General features: G+C 43.2%; 1 protein-coding gene across 12 annotated transcripts in view; it reads left to right on the top strand.

Moving 5' to 3' along the window:
- ANK3 (ankyrin 3) overlaps nucleotides 1-13,040 on the top strand; it is a 361,577-nt gene that overhangs the window by 129,332 nt on the left and 219,205 nt on the right. The window lies entirely within an intron of this gene.

Below are 13,040 nucleotides of genomic sequence, written 5' to 3'. Positions count from 1 at the left end.
AGGACAAGGTTCCTTATAGGACAAGCCCTCACATTTATTATAGTAGCTCTTGTATAACATATTTCTTGGGGTGTCCCAGACCAGCCTTCAGTTTTACGGTTTCAGAAACTGTTTTAGTAAAGCAGATGTCGTTAACTCTGCATTAACCACTGAAAAATTACTTTTGAAGGAGGGTGTCTTTTAGGCACCACCATATGTGATAGAGAGAAACCCCCATAAAGCTGTATTTCGTGAAGTGCTGTGGTTTTTGTTTTTGTTTTCTTTTTTTGTTGTTGTTGTTGTTTTTTTTTACAAAAACTGTACCCATTTTTGATGGGTAGTGCTGTGTACCATGGGCAAGCAAACCATTGCTTTGAAATTGGCTTGTCCTGCAGTGGCTGATTCATGGAACAGGCCCAGGATGTGTGGTAACAGTGAAAGCTCCTATGGGAGCCAAGTATTTCTCTTCTGCTGCCAACAGCCAGCTTCATCTTCACTTTTTGGATCTGTATAAATCTGCCAATCAGAACTGTAATTTCAGATTGGATGGAAACTAGACTGACTAGATGAGTAGGTTGTTTTCATTGTCTCCATGTCTGTGAGTGCTGTAAATGCTTGTTTTTTAAGAAATGCATTTGAGATTTTGCTTTAGTTCAATCGTGTAAGCCAGCTGTCAGTAGATGTTGATTACCATTGTTTTTTCTGGCTTGGATAAAGCTTAGGAGTCAGTCTGCATTTTCTCCCTAATCAGTATCCTAGACCTCAAGTTTTCTTACCATTCCTCTTCCAAAGAAAATTAAATAATTGAAACATTTTCTGACTTGCATCAAAAATGATACTTGCAAGGATTATGTTACATTTTGAGTTGCTGCTGTATTTTCCTGCATATAAAGTGAGAATTAAAATTAATAAGGTGGCACTAAGTTTTGTTTTCTGTGATTTCAATCTCACCTTTAACATTTCTTACTGTTTGGTATGTCATTAAAAGTAAAAAGTCATGTTTGTGTATCAACATTCATAATGGTACCTTAATGACAAGTGGTGACCCCTGTAAGCATTTGATCAGTTACACAGTTTGTCAGATGGCTCATTACACACGATAATCCTAGAAGATTTTTTGCATGCTGTGGAAAGGCTGGTAGGTATGTTTTTAATGCCTAAGTTGACATTGGGAAACATTTCTATAATGCTACCTAAATGTCATTTCAGGAACAATTGCATTTTACTCTGAAATAACCTTTTAGTTGTGTTATTTTTGGTAATATGTGGAAGTTAACAACGCTACATTGATGCAATATCATGTTTCTTTATGAAGGTTTTCATCTTTTTGATGCCAGTTTCAACCCTGTTTATATAATAATTTATTTTTTACCAAAAGTATGCTAGTTTTGATTTTCTTCTTTTTAGAGTCTGAAAGGATGCCACTCTAATAAAGCTATGTAGATTTATAGTATAAATTGTTGTCACACCTTCCCCTGCCCCTTTCTGTTCAGAAACTCTGAACTGGAATTTGTTCAGCTTGAAGTAGGAAAAGTGTGGTGTTACTGCTACAGTTGATGTGATTTGGAAAAAGAAAGCTTGTTTTTTTTCTTAAAGTGCACTGATTATACATGAGTTCTGGGCATAGATTAAGCTGTCATGCTCACCAGTCTCATGGAATTTGAAAGAAAAGGTCTGTAGTATTTAGTCATTAATATGAATTACAGAGGTGGATAGCTTGGAGGCTCTGCTCATTCACAAGCTTCCTGTCCTCCCCTTCACCTGAAATGGGGTTTGAGGAAAGTCATCATGGAGAGAGGTGTTAGGATGGGAATATCACCTTGACGTTGGGGAAGGAATTAGTTGCCTGTGTTGTAGTCTGAAATGCGAGTCTGGTAGTTAAGGCTGCTGAGTGGGGAGCACGAGGTTGGTGGTGACTGTGGCTGGTTTACACAGGAGGCACAGCCATGTGAAGGAGTGAGGCAGCTATGCAGGTTTGTGGTCTGCCCTTGCAGGCAGAAACTATGAACTTGGATTTGCTCTGGCTTGGAAAGAACCAACTGAGGTTATTTAATAAAATTCATCTAGTCCTGCAGTATCTTGTCTTTGTCTTTGAGATACCAGAATTGAGCCTGGATGATGGCCTTATGACTGGTACTGGATGGTTAGACACACATCACAGGAAAACATAGAATCACAGAATCGTCTAGGTTGGAAGAGACCTCCAAGATCATCTAGTCCAACCTCTGTCCTAACACTAACACGACCTCCACTAAACCGTATCACTAAGGGCTACATCTAAACGTCTTTTAAAGACCTCCAGGGATGGCGACTCAACCACCTCCCTGAGCAGTCCATTCCAATGCCTAACAACCCTTTCAGTAAAGAAGTTCTTCCTAACATCCAACCTAAACCTCCCCTGGCGCAACTTTAGCCCATTCCCCCTCGTCCTGTCACCAGGCACGTGGGAGAATAGACCAACCCCCACCTCTCTACAGCCTCCTTTAAGGCACCTATAGAGAGCGATGAGGTCTCCCCTGAGCCTCCTCTTCTCCAGGCTGAACAATCCCAGCTCCCTCAGCCGCTCCTCGTAAGACTTGTTCTCCAGACCCCTCACCAGCTTCTTTGCCCTTCTCTGGACTCTCTCAAGCACCTCCATGTCCTTCTTGTAGCGAGGGGCCCAAAACTGAACACAGGACTCGAGGTGCGGCCTCACCAGAGCTGAGTACAGGGGCACAATCACCTCCCTAGACCTGCTGGCCACACTGCTTCTTATGCGAGCCAGGATGCTGTTGGCTTTCTTGGCCACCTGAGCACACTGCTGGCTCATATTCAGCTGCCTATCAACCAATACTCCCAGGTCCTTCTCGGCCAGGCAGCTTTCCAACCACTCATCTCCCAGCCTGTAGCGCTGCTTGGGGTTGTTGCGCCCCAGATGCAGGACCCGGCACTTGGCCTTGTTGAACTTCATACAGTTGACCTCAGCCCATCGGTCCAGCCTATCCAGATCCTCCTGCAGAGCCTTCCTTCCCTTGAGCAGATCGACACACGCACCTAACTTGGTGTCGTCTGCAAACTTACTGAGGGTGCACTCGATCCCCTCATCCAGGTCATCGATAAAGATATTAAAGAAGACTGGCCCCAGCACTGAGCCCTGGGGGACTCCACTAGTGACCGGCCTCCAACTGGATTTGGCTCCATTCACCACAACTCTTTGGGCCCGGCCATCCAGCCAGTTTTTAACCCAACAAAGCGTACGCCAGTCCAAGCCACGAGCAGCCAGTTTTTTGAGGAGAATGTTGTGGGAAACGGTGTCAAAAGCCTTACTGAAGTCAAGGTAGATCGCATCCACAGCCTTCCCCTCATCCACCAAGCGGGTCACTTGGTCATAGAAGGAGATCAGGTTCGTCAAGCAGGACCTGCCTTTCATAAACCCGTGCTGACTGGGCCTGATCGCATGGTTGCCCTGCAAGTGCCGCGTGATGACACTCAAGATAATCTGCTCCATGAGCTTCCCTGGCACTGGGGTCAAACTAACAGGCCTATAGTTCCCCGGGTCTACCCTCCGGCCCTTCTTGTAGATGGGCGTCACGTTTGCTAGCTGCCAGTTGACTGGGACCTCCCCTAATAGCCAGGACTGCCGATAAATGATGGAAAGCGGCTTGGCCAGCTCCTCCGCCAGTTCTCTCAGCACCCTCGGGTGGATCCCATCCGGCCCCATTGACTTGCATACATCCAAGTGCTGTAGCAGGTCGCCAACCATTTGAGGGCCACATCCTGGTCCCCATCCCCTTCCACCAGCTCAGGGTACTGGGTATCCAGAGAACAACTGGTCTTGCCGCTAAAGACTGAGGCAAAGGCGGCATTGAGCACCTCAGCCTTTTCCTCATCCCTTGTAACTAAGTTTCCCCCCGCATCCAGTAAAGGATGGAGATTCTCCTTAGTCCTCCTTTTTGTGTTGATGTATTTGTAAAAACGTTTTTTGTTATCTTTAACGGCAGTAGCCAGATTGAGCTCCAGATGAGCTTTGGCCTTTCTAATTTTGTCCCTGCACAGCCTCGCAACATCCTTAAAGTCCTCTTGAGTGGCCCACCCTCTTTTCCAAAGATTATAAACCTTCCTTTTTCTCCTAAGCTCGAGCCACAACTCTCTGTTCAGCCAGGCCGGTCTAGTTCCGCGTCGGCTCGTCTTTGGGCACGTGGGGACAGACCGCTCCTGAGCCATTAAGATTTCCTTCTTGAAGAGTGCCCAGCCTTCCTGGACTCCTTTGCCCTTCAGAACCTCCTCCCAAGGGACTCTGCCAACCAGTGTCCTGAGCGGCTCAAAGTCAGCCCTCCGGAAGTCCAAGACAGCGGTTTTACTGGTCCCCTTCCTGACTTCGCCAAGAATAGAGAACTCTACCATTTCGTGGTCACTCTGCCCAAGACAGCTCCCGACCACCACATCTCCCACCAGTCCTTCTCTGTTCATGAACAGAAGGTCTAGCGGGGCACCTCCCCTGGTAGGCTCTCTAACCAGCTGCGTCAGGAAGCTATCTTCCACGCTCTCCAGAAACCTCCTAGACTGCTTTCTCTGGGCTGTGTTGTGCTTCCAGGATATGTCTGGGAGGTTGAAGTCCCCCACGAGAACAAGCGCTGATGATTTCGCGGCTTCTGCCAGCTGTCTGTAGAACTCCTCATCAGTCTCCTCATCCTGGTTTGGCGGTCTATAACAGACCCCCACCAGGATGCTTGCCTTGTTGGCCTTCCCTCTGATCCTAACCCATAGAGACTCAACCTTATCATTCCCAGCCTCAAGTTTCTCAACATCTAAACACTCTCTAATATAGAGAGCCACACCACCACCCCTTCTGTGCTGCCTGCCCCTCCTGAAGAGCCTATAGCCAGACATTGCAGCACTCCAGCCATGAGAGTGGTCCCACCATGTTTCCGTGATGGCAACCAAGTCATAGCCTTCCTGCTGCACGATGGCTTCCAGCTCCTCTTGTTTGTTACCCATGCTGCGTGCATTAGTGTAGAAGCACTTCAGTTGGGCCATTGCCTTCTTCCCTGGCTTTGCCATTGTTCCCCCTGGTACAGCTCCAACAAGCCTAATTTCAGCCCCATCCCCCTTCTTACCTAGTTTAAAGCCCTCTCAATGAGCCCTGCCAGCTCCTGGGCTAGGATCCGTTTTCCCCTTAGAGATAGGGACCCGTCTGCGGTCACCAGGCCGGGTGCCGAGTAAAGAGCCCCATGGTCAAAAAACCCAAAATTTCTGTGTTGGCACCAGCCTCTGAGCCACGTGTTAATCAGGTGGGCTTTCCGTGTCCTCTCGGTACCCCTCCCTGCCACTGCAGGGATAGATGAAAACGCCACCTGTAAATCATAAACATGATTTAACCTACAGCAGAAAGGGACTTGAGCAGTTTCTAAGAAAATGGCGTGAAAGTGTTTTGGCCATTGTTCTATCTGTATTGATTAGTCTGCCTCACCCCTTGCATTGTTAAGGGCTAGACTCAGTGAAATCGATACCAAAAAGGTAAGCTATGTCTTCCGTTAGCAGTGAGATCCTTCTAGCCAGGAGATAGCTTTTGAGAAAGGGCAGAGTTTGGACTTTACTCATGTCCCAGAGCAAGGGACTTTGGCTGTACTGGGACATGGGCAGAGAAGGCCAAAGAGAAGCATTCTGAATCACCGCCTACCTAAAGAGCTTTGGAAGGACCCTCATTTGGCATTGTTGCTATGAAATGTTGGGATTTCTTTGGTGGTTTATCTTTCACATCTAGAGAGTGGAAGTACCTTGTTTAATTCTGTGTATTTTCAAAAGTACTTTCAAGCGCTACCAAAAGTTGTACACAGGAATTGAATGAAAGTAGCACAAGTAATTACATTCTTGCACTGTTGTGTTTTTAACAATAATACTGATGTTATAGAAATACAGATGAACTTTGGCATGTTAATATATTTTTCAGTTATTTTATCTATGTGCAGGTTATGTCAATGAGGTGTTGAACATTCTTAGCATTCATTAAAAATACGCCATTTAGAGATCATAGAATCATTTAGGTTGGAAAAGATCTTCCTTGATGGTCGGACCGTCCATTTAACACTCCCAAGTCCACTGCTAAACCATGTCCCCTAAGTGCCACATCCACACATCTCTCAAATAGATCCAGGGATGGGGACTCCACCAGCTCCTTGGGTAGCCCGTGGCAGTTCCTAACCACCCTTTCTGTGAAGAGATTCTTCAGATTGCCCTATCTAAACAAGGCTGGACAGGGCTTTGAGCAGCCTGCTCTAGTGGAAGGTGTCTCTGCCCACGGCAGGGGTGTTGGGACTACACGATCTTTAAGGTTCATTACAACCCAAACTGTTTCATGATTTTGTGATTAAACTCCCCTGGTGCAACTTGAAGCTGCATCCTATCACTTGTCACCTGAGAAAAGTGACTAACACCCTCCTCTCTGCAACCTCCTTTCAGGTAGAGTGATGAGGTCTCCCCTCAGATGCCTCTTCTCCAGACAAAACAACCTCAGTTCCCTCAGCTGCTCCTCACATGTCTCAGTCTAGTTCCTTCACCAGCTTTGTTGCTCTTCTCTGCACATGCTTGAGCAACTCGGTATCCTTGTAGCGAGGGGCCCACAACTGAACACAGTTCTCAAGGTTTGGTCTCACCAGTGCTGAGTACAGAGGTACAGTTACTTCCCTAGTCCTGCTGGCCACGCTTCTGCTGCAGGCCAGGATGCCATTGGTCTTCTTGGCTACCCAGGCACACCACTGGCTCATGGCTGTCGACCAGCACCCCCAGGTCCTTTTCTGCCAGGCAGCTTTCCAGCCACTCTTCCCTGAGTCTGTCCCACTGCATGGGGTTGTTAGGACCCAAGTGCAGCACCAACGTTGAGCCTTGCTGAATGCCATACGGCTGGATGTGGCCCATCAATCCAGCTTGTTCAGATCCCTTGGCACAGCCTGCCTGCCCACAAGGAGATCAGCACTCCCACCCAACTAGGTGTCGTCTGCAAACTTACTGAGGGTCCGCTTGATCCCCTCATCAATACATTGATGAAGATGCTGAACAAAACTGGCACCAGTAACTGAGCCCTGGGAATGCAACTTGTGACCAACCAGGTTTAACTCCATTCACAAAGACCATTTTGGCCTAGCCAGTAATTTGGTTCATTATTAACAGGAAAACATATATAACCAGGCAGTGAACTGAACTAACATAGAGAACTATGTGTTCTCTATGCATTTGTTTCATTACACCGAGTTAAATTTGAAGATCATGCTTTTCTCCATGGTCTGAAATTCGTTAGCTTATTTCTGGATAATCACAAGCAATATCTAGGAGGAATACACAGGAGAATGAGTCATCATGGAGGTTTAACTATACTGCAGAGAGAGGCATCAGTAACACCCACAATAATGAGTTGCAGAAGCGATAAAGGCACACTCCATAATATTTCACAGTGGAAAGCTCCAACTGGTCATTTAAATGTTTTAGTAAAATGTTTTACTAAAAGCTTTTAAGGGAAGATGACAGGGTGAGGGAAATCCTTTTCCCAGTTTAATTCTGCCGTCATCATTGTAACATGTGAGTTATTTGTGTAGGACATGACTCTTAACTGTGGGGCATGTGTCATGCTTTGTACTTGAACATGTTACAGTATATGCATGGAGTGAGAAAACTGTACATTTCTGGTGCTTATAGACTCTGTTATCTCCTTGTCCCAGCTTTTCTTGTTCTAGTCTAATTTACTTTCTCAGGTAATTTACCTCCCTGTCCTTCGTTGAAAAATTACAAATAAAATGTGAAACTGCCCTTACTATAATAGTCATATTAATGAAGAATTCCTGGGTGGCATTTACCATTATATATTTGTACTTTGCTATAAGTCATTAGACCATCAAGGGTACAATACACATCTTCCAGGAATTCCCATTTTTCCACCAGATGACTTGGGCCTTCAAAACTTTAAGTAAGAAACTTAATTCAATGTAAGCATGTGATACTCTGTCTCACTTGAAAGAAAGCTGAGCTTCTTTCCTCCTCTTCCTTTCTTGTCATGCAATCCCCAGTCATTTAGGATTGCCTTCCAGCCTCTAGTGGTAAAGGTATCTCAGCAGCAACATAAAGAGCTCTGAATGTCTCCGAGTTCAGCATTTTCGTGCTGGAGAAAAATGTTCAGGTGCCAGCCAAAGTAGCAGGACAACCAGAATATGTAGAGAGGAGAGGGGGGCATGTGCATAGTTTGTCTGGGAGCCATTCTATGATTGCACTGGGGATGTTAAAGGGCACCGTATCTGACTGTTGCTAGTCCTTGAATGGTTAGCTACCATAAATTTAATTTTCTCCTTAGCTGCAGGAAAAAGCAGTAACGTTAATCACAAGTGGGCATCTGCCTACAGTAACTTTGGTGCAATCATAAAGTGCTAATTATTGCATGTGTAGGTGAGGTGGAGAAGGGAGGTGCATATGTTTTTAAAATATATGTAGAAATCATGTGTGTGTATGTACATATATCTGTAAACAATGTATATATTTTATACGCATGTAAGCAAAGTCTTAGAAGGCATTTTTGCATATATATATGTATATATATATACACACACTTGTGTGTAGGCATGTATGCATGTATGAAAATGCTTTCTAAAACATGGCTAACTTAACCAGCCTAAGCAAGTCCCATATACTGGCATTAAATACCAGGCTATGAGTTTATCCTTCAGGCTACAAGGGACAGCTGTGCCTACAGGAGAAATTCCCATGTGTGTACAGGTGAAAGCCATGGAGTTGTGCAGCAGTGTCATCTGAGCCAGCTGTATATTTGATAGATCTTCTGCAGCTGCTCTGTATAATCTTGGGGCTTTGGCAAAACTTTTCTCTCTGGAAATGCTGATGATGTCATTGCTGCTGATGATAGCATTATTAGCAAATTGTCCAACAAAAGTTGGACAAAAAATAAAATCTGCAAAACCATAAGAAACCAATGAACTGTTCTAGTGTAACATATACCTAACTCAATGTTAGGACTGTTTTCACAGATCAGTATACTCCCTAAATGTGAGTTGGTTGTATATATAAACTTCATTTCATGTTTTTCCTAGATAGTCCACAAGATGGTAGTGCACCAAAATCATGTCTGTGTCTGTACGTTACACTCTGTATTGATTTTTTTAGACCTCGTTTCAATTTGCTGGTGATTCAACAAACAAAAGATTGTGGGCTTAGCTAGGTTAAGTACATTTTGAAAGCTGATGTGCTGGAATTTATCTGGGTAACTCCTATTAATGCTTGTCATACAGTTAAATACCCTACATCGTTTCAAAAGGCTTTGTACATCTTTGAGATGGATTTCTTTTTCTGCCTTTAGAAGGGAAGCTTACAATTAATTCTTATTTTTCTAGAACCTGATTGGACTTCTTATATTTACTGTCTGGTTTCAATTCTCCTTTTGTTATACAATGTGTGTCGGACCCTTATTTTATTTATTTTGACAATCTAATATTCACTTGATAGTTAATGTGTATCAAAAATGTTAACTTTAAAAATATTGGTGAAATTATTTGATGTCAAGATGGGTGTGAAAGATGTCATAGGGAGCCACTTTAGTAATATCTGCCAAATGCAGCTTCCACTTGTCAGGGAAAAACTATTGATCATTCTATGCATGTACAGTTTAATTTCCCAGAAACTATTGTTCTTAGATGGATGGAATCATGGATGTGTGTAAACTCTGCTTTCTCCCCTTATTCTAAACTTTCAGTCTTATGCCTTCTTCAGCCAATTTTGGCTTTTTCTTGACTCCAGTAAAGCCAATCAGCACTTTCTCATTGGGGTTATGGTTGCACCCCACCCATGTTTTTAGCTGCTGTGAGCAATTGGGCTAAGCTAGTTTACTAATGTTCAGCAAGGCTCTCCTGACAGACCCGTGTCTGTATCACTGACTGATAATTCTGCTTTAGATCATTGTTAGAGGGAATGGGCTATTATTTCCATTCACATTCCACACCTCTTGATGATCTTAAGTACTACAAGGATAGATCATTGTGCTTGCATACAGGTGGACAAGGAGTCCCAGGATAGGTTATATGAGGAACGCCAGAAGAATGCATCCTGATGAGGTGCGACTTAAAGGTGTTCTCAAACTTGTAAGTGCTTCTGTATCTTTCTGGGCCTCCACTGGGCCTAGGTGAAATTGTCTTCTAACCTGGAGTTGAAGGAGAGGAATCCCATCTCATCTTATAAATGGAGTTGCCTTTTCCAGCTGACTTTATGGGAAAAGCATGGGAATGGGTGCTGTTGGTGTGAAAGGTCCAGGCCCTCAGTTCCCTGTCTGGCAGCTTCATTGCTGAACTGTCAAATTAAGCTGTCCTAAAGCAGCCTGTCCTATTGAGTCTTGCTCAGATTTGGATCAGTGATTGTTCCCCTCTTGGATGTCGCACAGGCATTGCCTCCCTCATACAAAATTGCTGTTTATCTCATTCTTCCAAGCAGCTGAACTTGCAGTTGTCCCCTACTCCAAGGGAATTTGGATGGGTTGGACAGGGTTACATGTGCCTATAGGGAAGGCTTTTCCACACCATTTCTACAGCTACATAGAGGCAGTGGGAGGCTGCGTACTGTTGGCAATTCTGTGCTTACAGATTGGCCCAGGTTTTTAAGCCTTTAAACATGTTTGGACTGGAGTTGCAGATGTGGGGAGAGTTGTTTTAGTGCTCACCGGGCCTGTGGATGCGGTGTTCAAAGGATGGGGTTATTACTATTATATGAACAAGAATGCTGATTTCTAGACCTGCCAGGATGTTTTTTGTTTTAAAGAAAAACAATATGTTGATTGTTGATAATGCAGGAAATTAAACAGTAAAGCTGATTAATAAAACAGTGTGCATCACTCTAAAAAGGTAGTGGCTGGATTAGATGTAAACTTTTTGGATTGGTTCAGTATTGGTTGTTGTTGTAAGCTTTTTTCATTATTTTTTTCCCTTTTTGGTTTGTAAGATGTTTCTTGTTATGACAAATCTATTAACCCACATGTTTGGCGATGGTATTTGCCTGCCAAATCTAGTTTTAAAGCAAAATCAGGTTTTTGAGCAACTGAGGCATAAAATAGTCTGTAATGAAAATAGCAGCGGACATTTAACTCTACCTATTCCAGCCAAATGTCATAATAATGTGAACCATCAAAGTGAAAAATCGCTTTTGATCAAAGGTATCTTGAAATCTATATTGACAGAAGATTGTTGGTATAATAGGTAATTTTATCTTATTCTTACTGTGTTCTTTTGAATCTTGCAACATAAAACCAGTTATTTTTATCAGATTCTCTCATAAGCTATTCTCAATTCCTTATTTTTTGGTTAGTCTAAAGTACCAACCGGAGACATTCTGTTAATTTAGTTCTTCAGAGAGAATGTCCTTAGGGCACATTCTGACATGTTGGACTCCCTTTGCTTCCTCCTCTCCCTTCTTAAATGGCCTTGACTTTTGCCTATGGTTTTATCTGTGCCAGGTATGACACAACCCTTTTATGGCTGCCAATATGAACAGCATGTCCTAAAAACAGTGATATAATAATAAAACAACAAGAAATTTTCTGTTTAGGGCTGGGTCTTCAGCATCTATGTTGAAACCTAATCCTTCCAGTTAAAACGGTTTTGCATAGTAGGCATTTGATACATTATTGCAAATTGAAGACATATCCTTTTGGGGGAATTTCATCATTTATTTATTTATTTTTTATTTTAGATCCTTGGTGTTCACTTTCTGTGACCCCAAGAGCAGTAATTTTGTCACCATGACAAACAGTTGACCTGAAAAGTCAAATATTCAGAGGATGGGGTCAAGTCAGCCTTTTTCATTATCATATGCATATGTGCAGTCTGCATTTATTAAAAATGTTGCTGCATGGATTTCCACTTGCGCTATAACTTTAAGCCCTGTCAAAGAGAGGACAAGAAACCAGAGCCTCCTGTATTCAGAACTTCCATGAGAAAGATATAAAATATCACTGAAAGAAAACACCACCCCTCTTGCTGGTTGGTTTTAATAGTAACAGTAATAATAATAAAATACATTAGTAACTAAACCCCAAATATTGCCTTGAAATTTGAGAAGAGAATTGCTTTTATGTACTTCTTACTACAGTGCTGTTTTATGAAGGGAGTTTGAAATCCTATTAACAACACTAACATTTTCTTCTCCAAGTGACACAGACTTGCATGATGAAGTGAAGAAATTCTGGGTTGGATTTTTTCAATTTAAATGTGTAGTTGAAGTTTGCTCTGTCTTGTCATCCTTGGCTAGGGTTAGGTTTGTGGAGATCTTCATAGTGGAGAAGGCAGAAGGGAAGCACCGAGGTTCAGGCAAATTCAAGTGTAATCGCAAGGAAGAACTTCTGTTTTGTACCCGGCAGAGTACCTAAGGTGTATGCTGAGGGGTCAGCAAGTAGACACATAAGAGCCATCAAATCAGGAGGAGTAACTAGATGGAACAGTTATTGTTATAAAGGCTAAAGATAGCCAAAACAGTAGTTATTTTGGATTTGTCTCTTACACTGGTAAAGTTACAGTTGAATTTAAGCAAGGCAGGCCCTACCCAGTTAGGCTGTAACATTTTCTTCCAGTAATTAGTCGCAGCCCTCTGTTCTCCCACTTTCTTAATGATACTGGCATCAGTTAGCTTTATTTTTTCCAGTTACAAAGAAGCAGATCTGAAGTTTTAAGAAAATAGCTGGTCAAGATGCAGGATGTCATTACCATAAAACTGCAGCAACTTACCGTAAGTCTCTGGAAGCAACTCAGAATGATTTCATGCTCAGTCGTTCAGAAGTCAGATATTTGCAAAGCCAGAGGATTGTTTGTAGAATAAGGGCTGAAGTTTATCATTTACCTTTTGAAATGCTTAATCACAGTTCTTTAGATGTGTTGCGTCCTGCTGCCTGTTCCAGCAGATCATTGGGAAAAGAAGCCTTTTAAGCTGTAAGGTGGCTTTCCAGCTGGGCTGTGTTGTTGGAAACTGATGGTTTTAACAATATAAGCAAGTCCCAGCTCTTCACTGGGATGCTGCCAAACCCCTGGATTGGTGTATATCTTGTTGCTCCT

Source organism: Anser brachyrhynchus (assembly GCF_964034855.1).
Source record: "Anser brachyrhynchus genome assembly, chromosome: 6".
Taxonomy (NCBI): Eukaryota; Metazoa; Chordata; class Aves; order Anseriformes; family Anatidae; genus Anser; species Anser brachyrhynchus.
The sequence above is the reverse complement of the archived record's forward strand: the minus strand, read 5'-3'. Positions and strand labels throughout refer to the sequence as shown.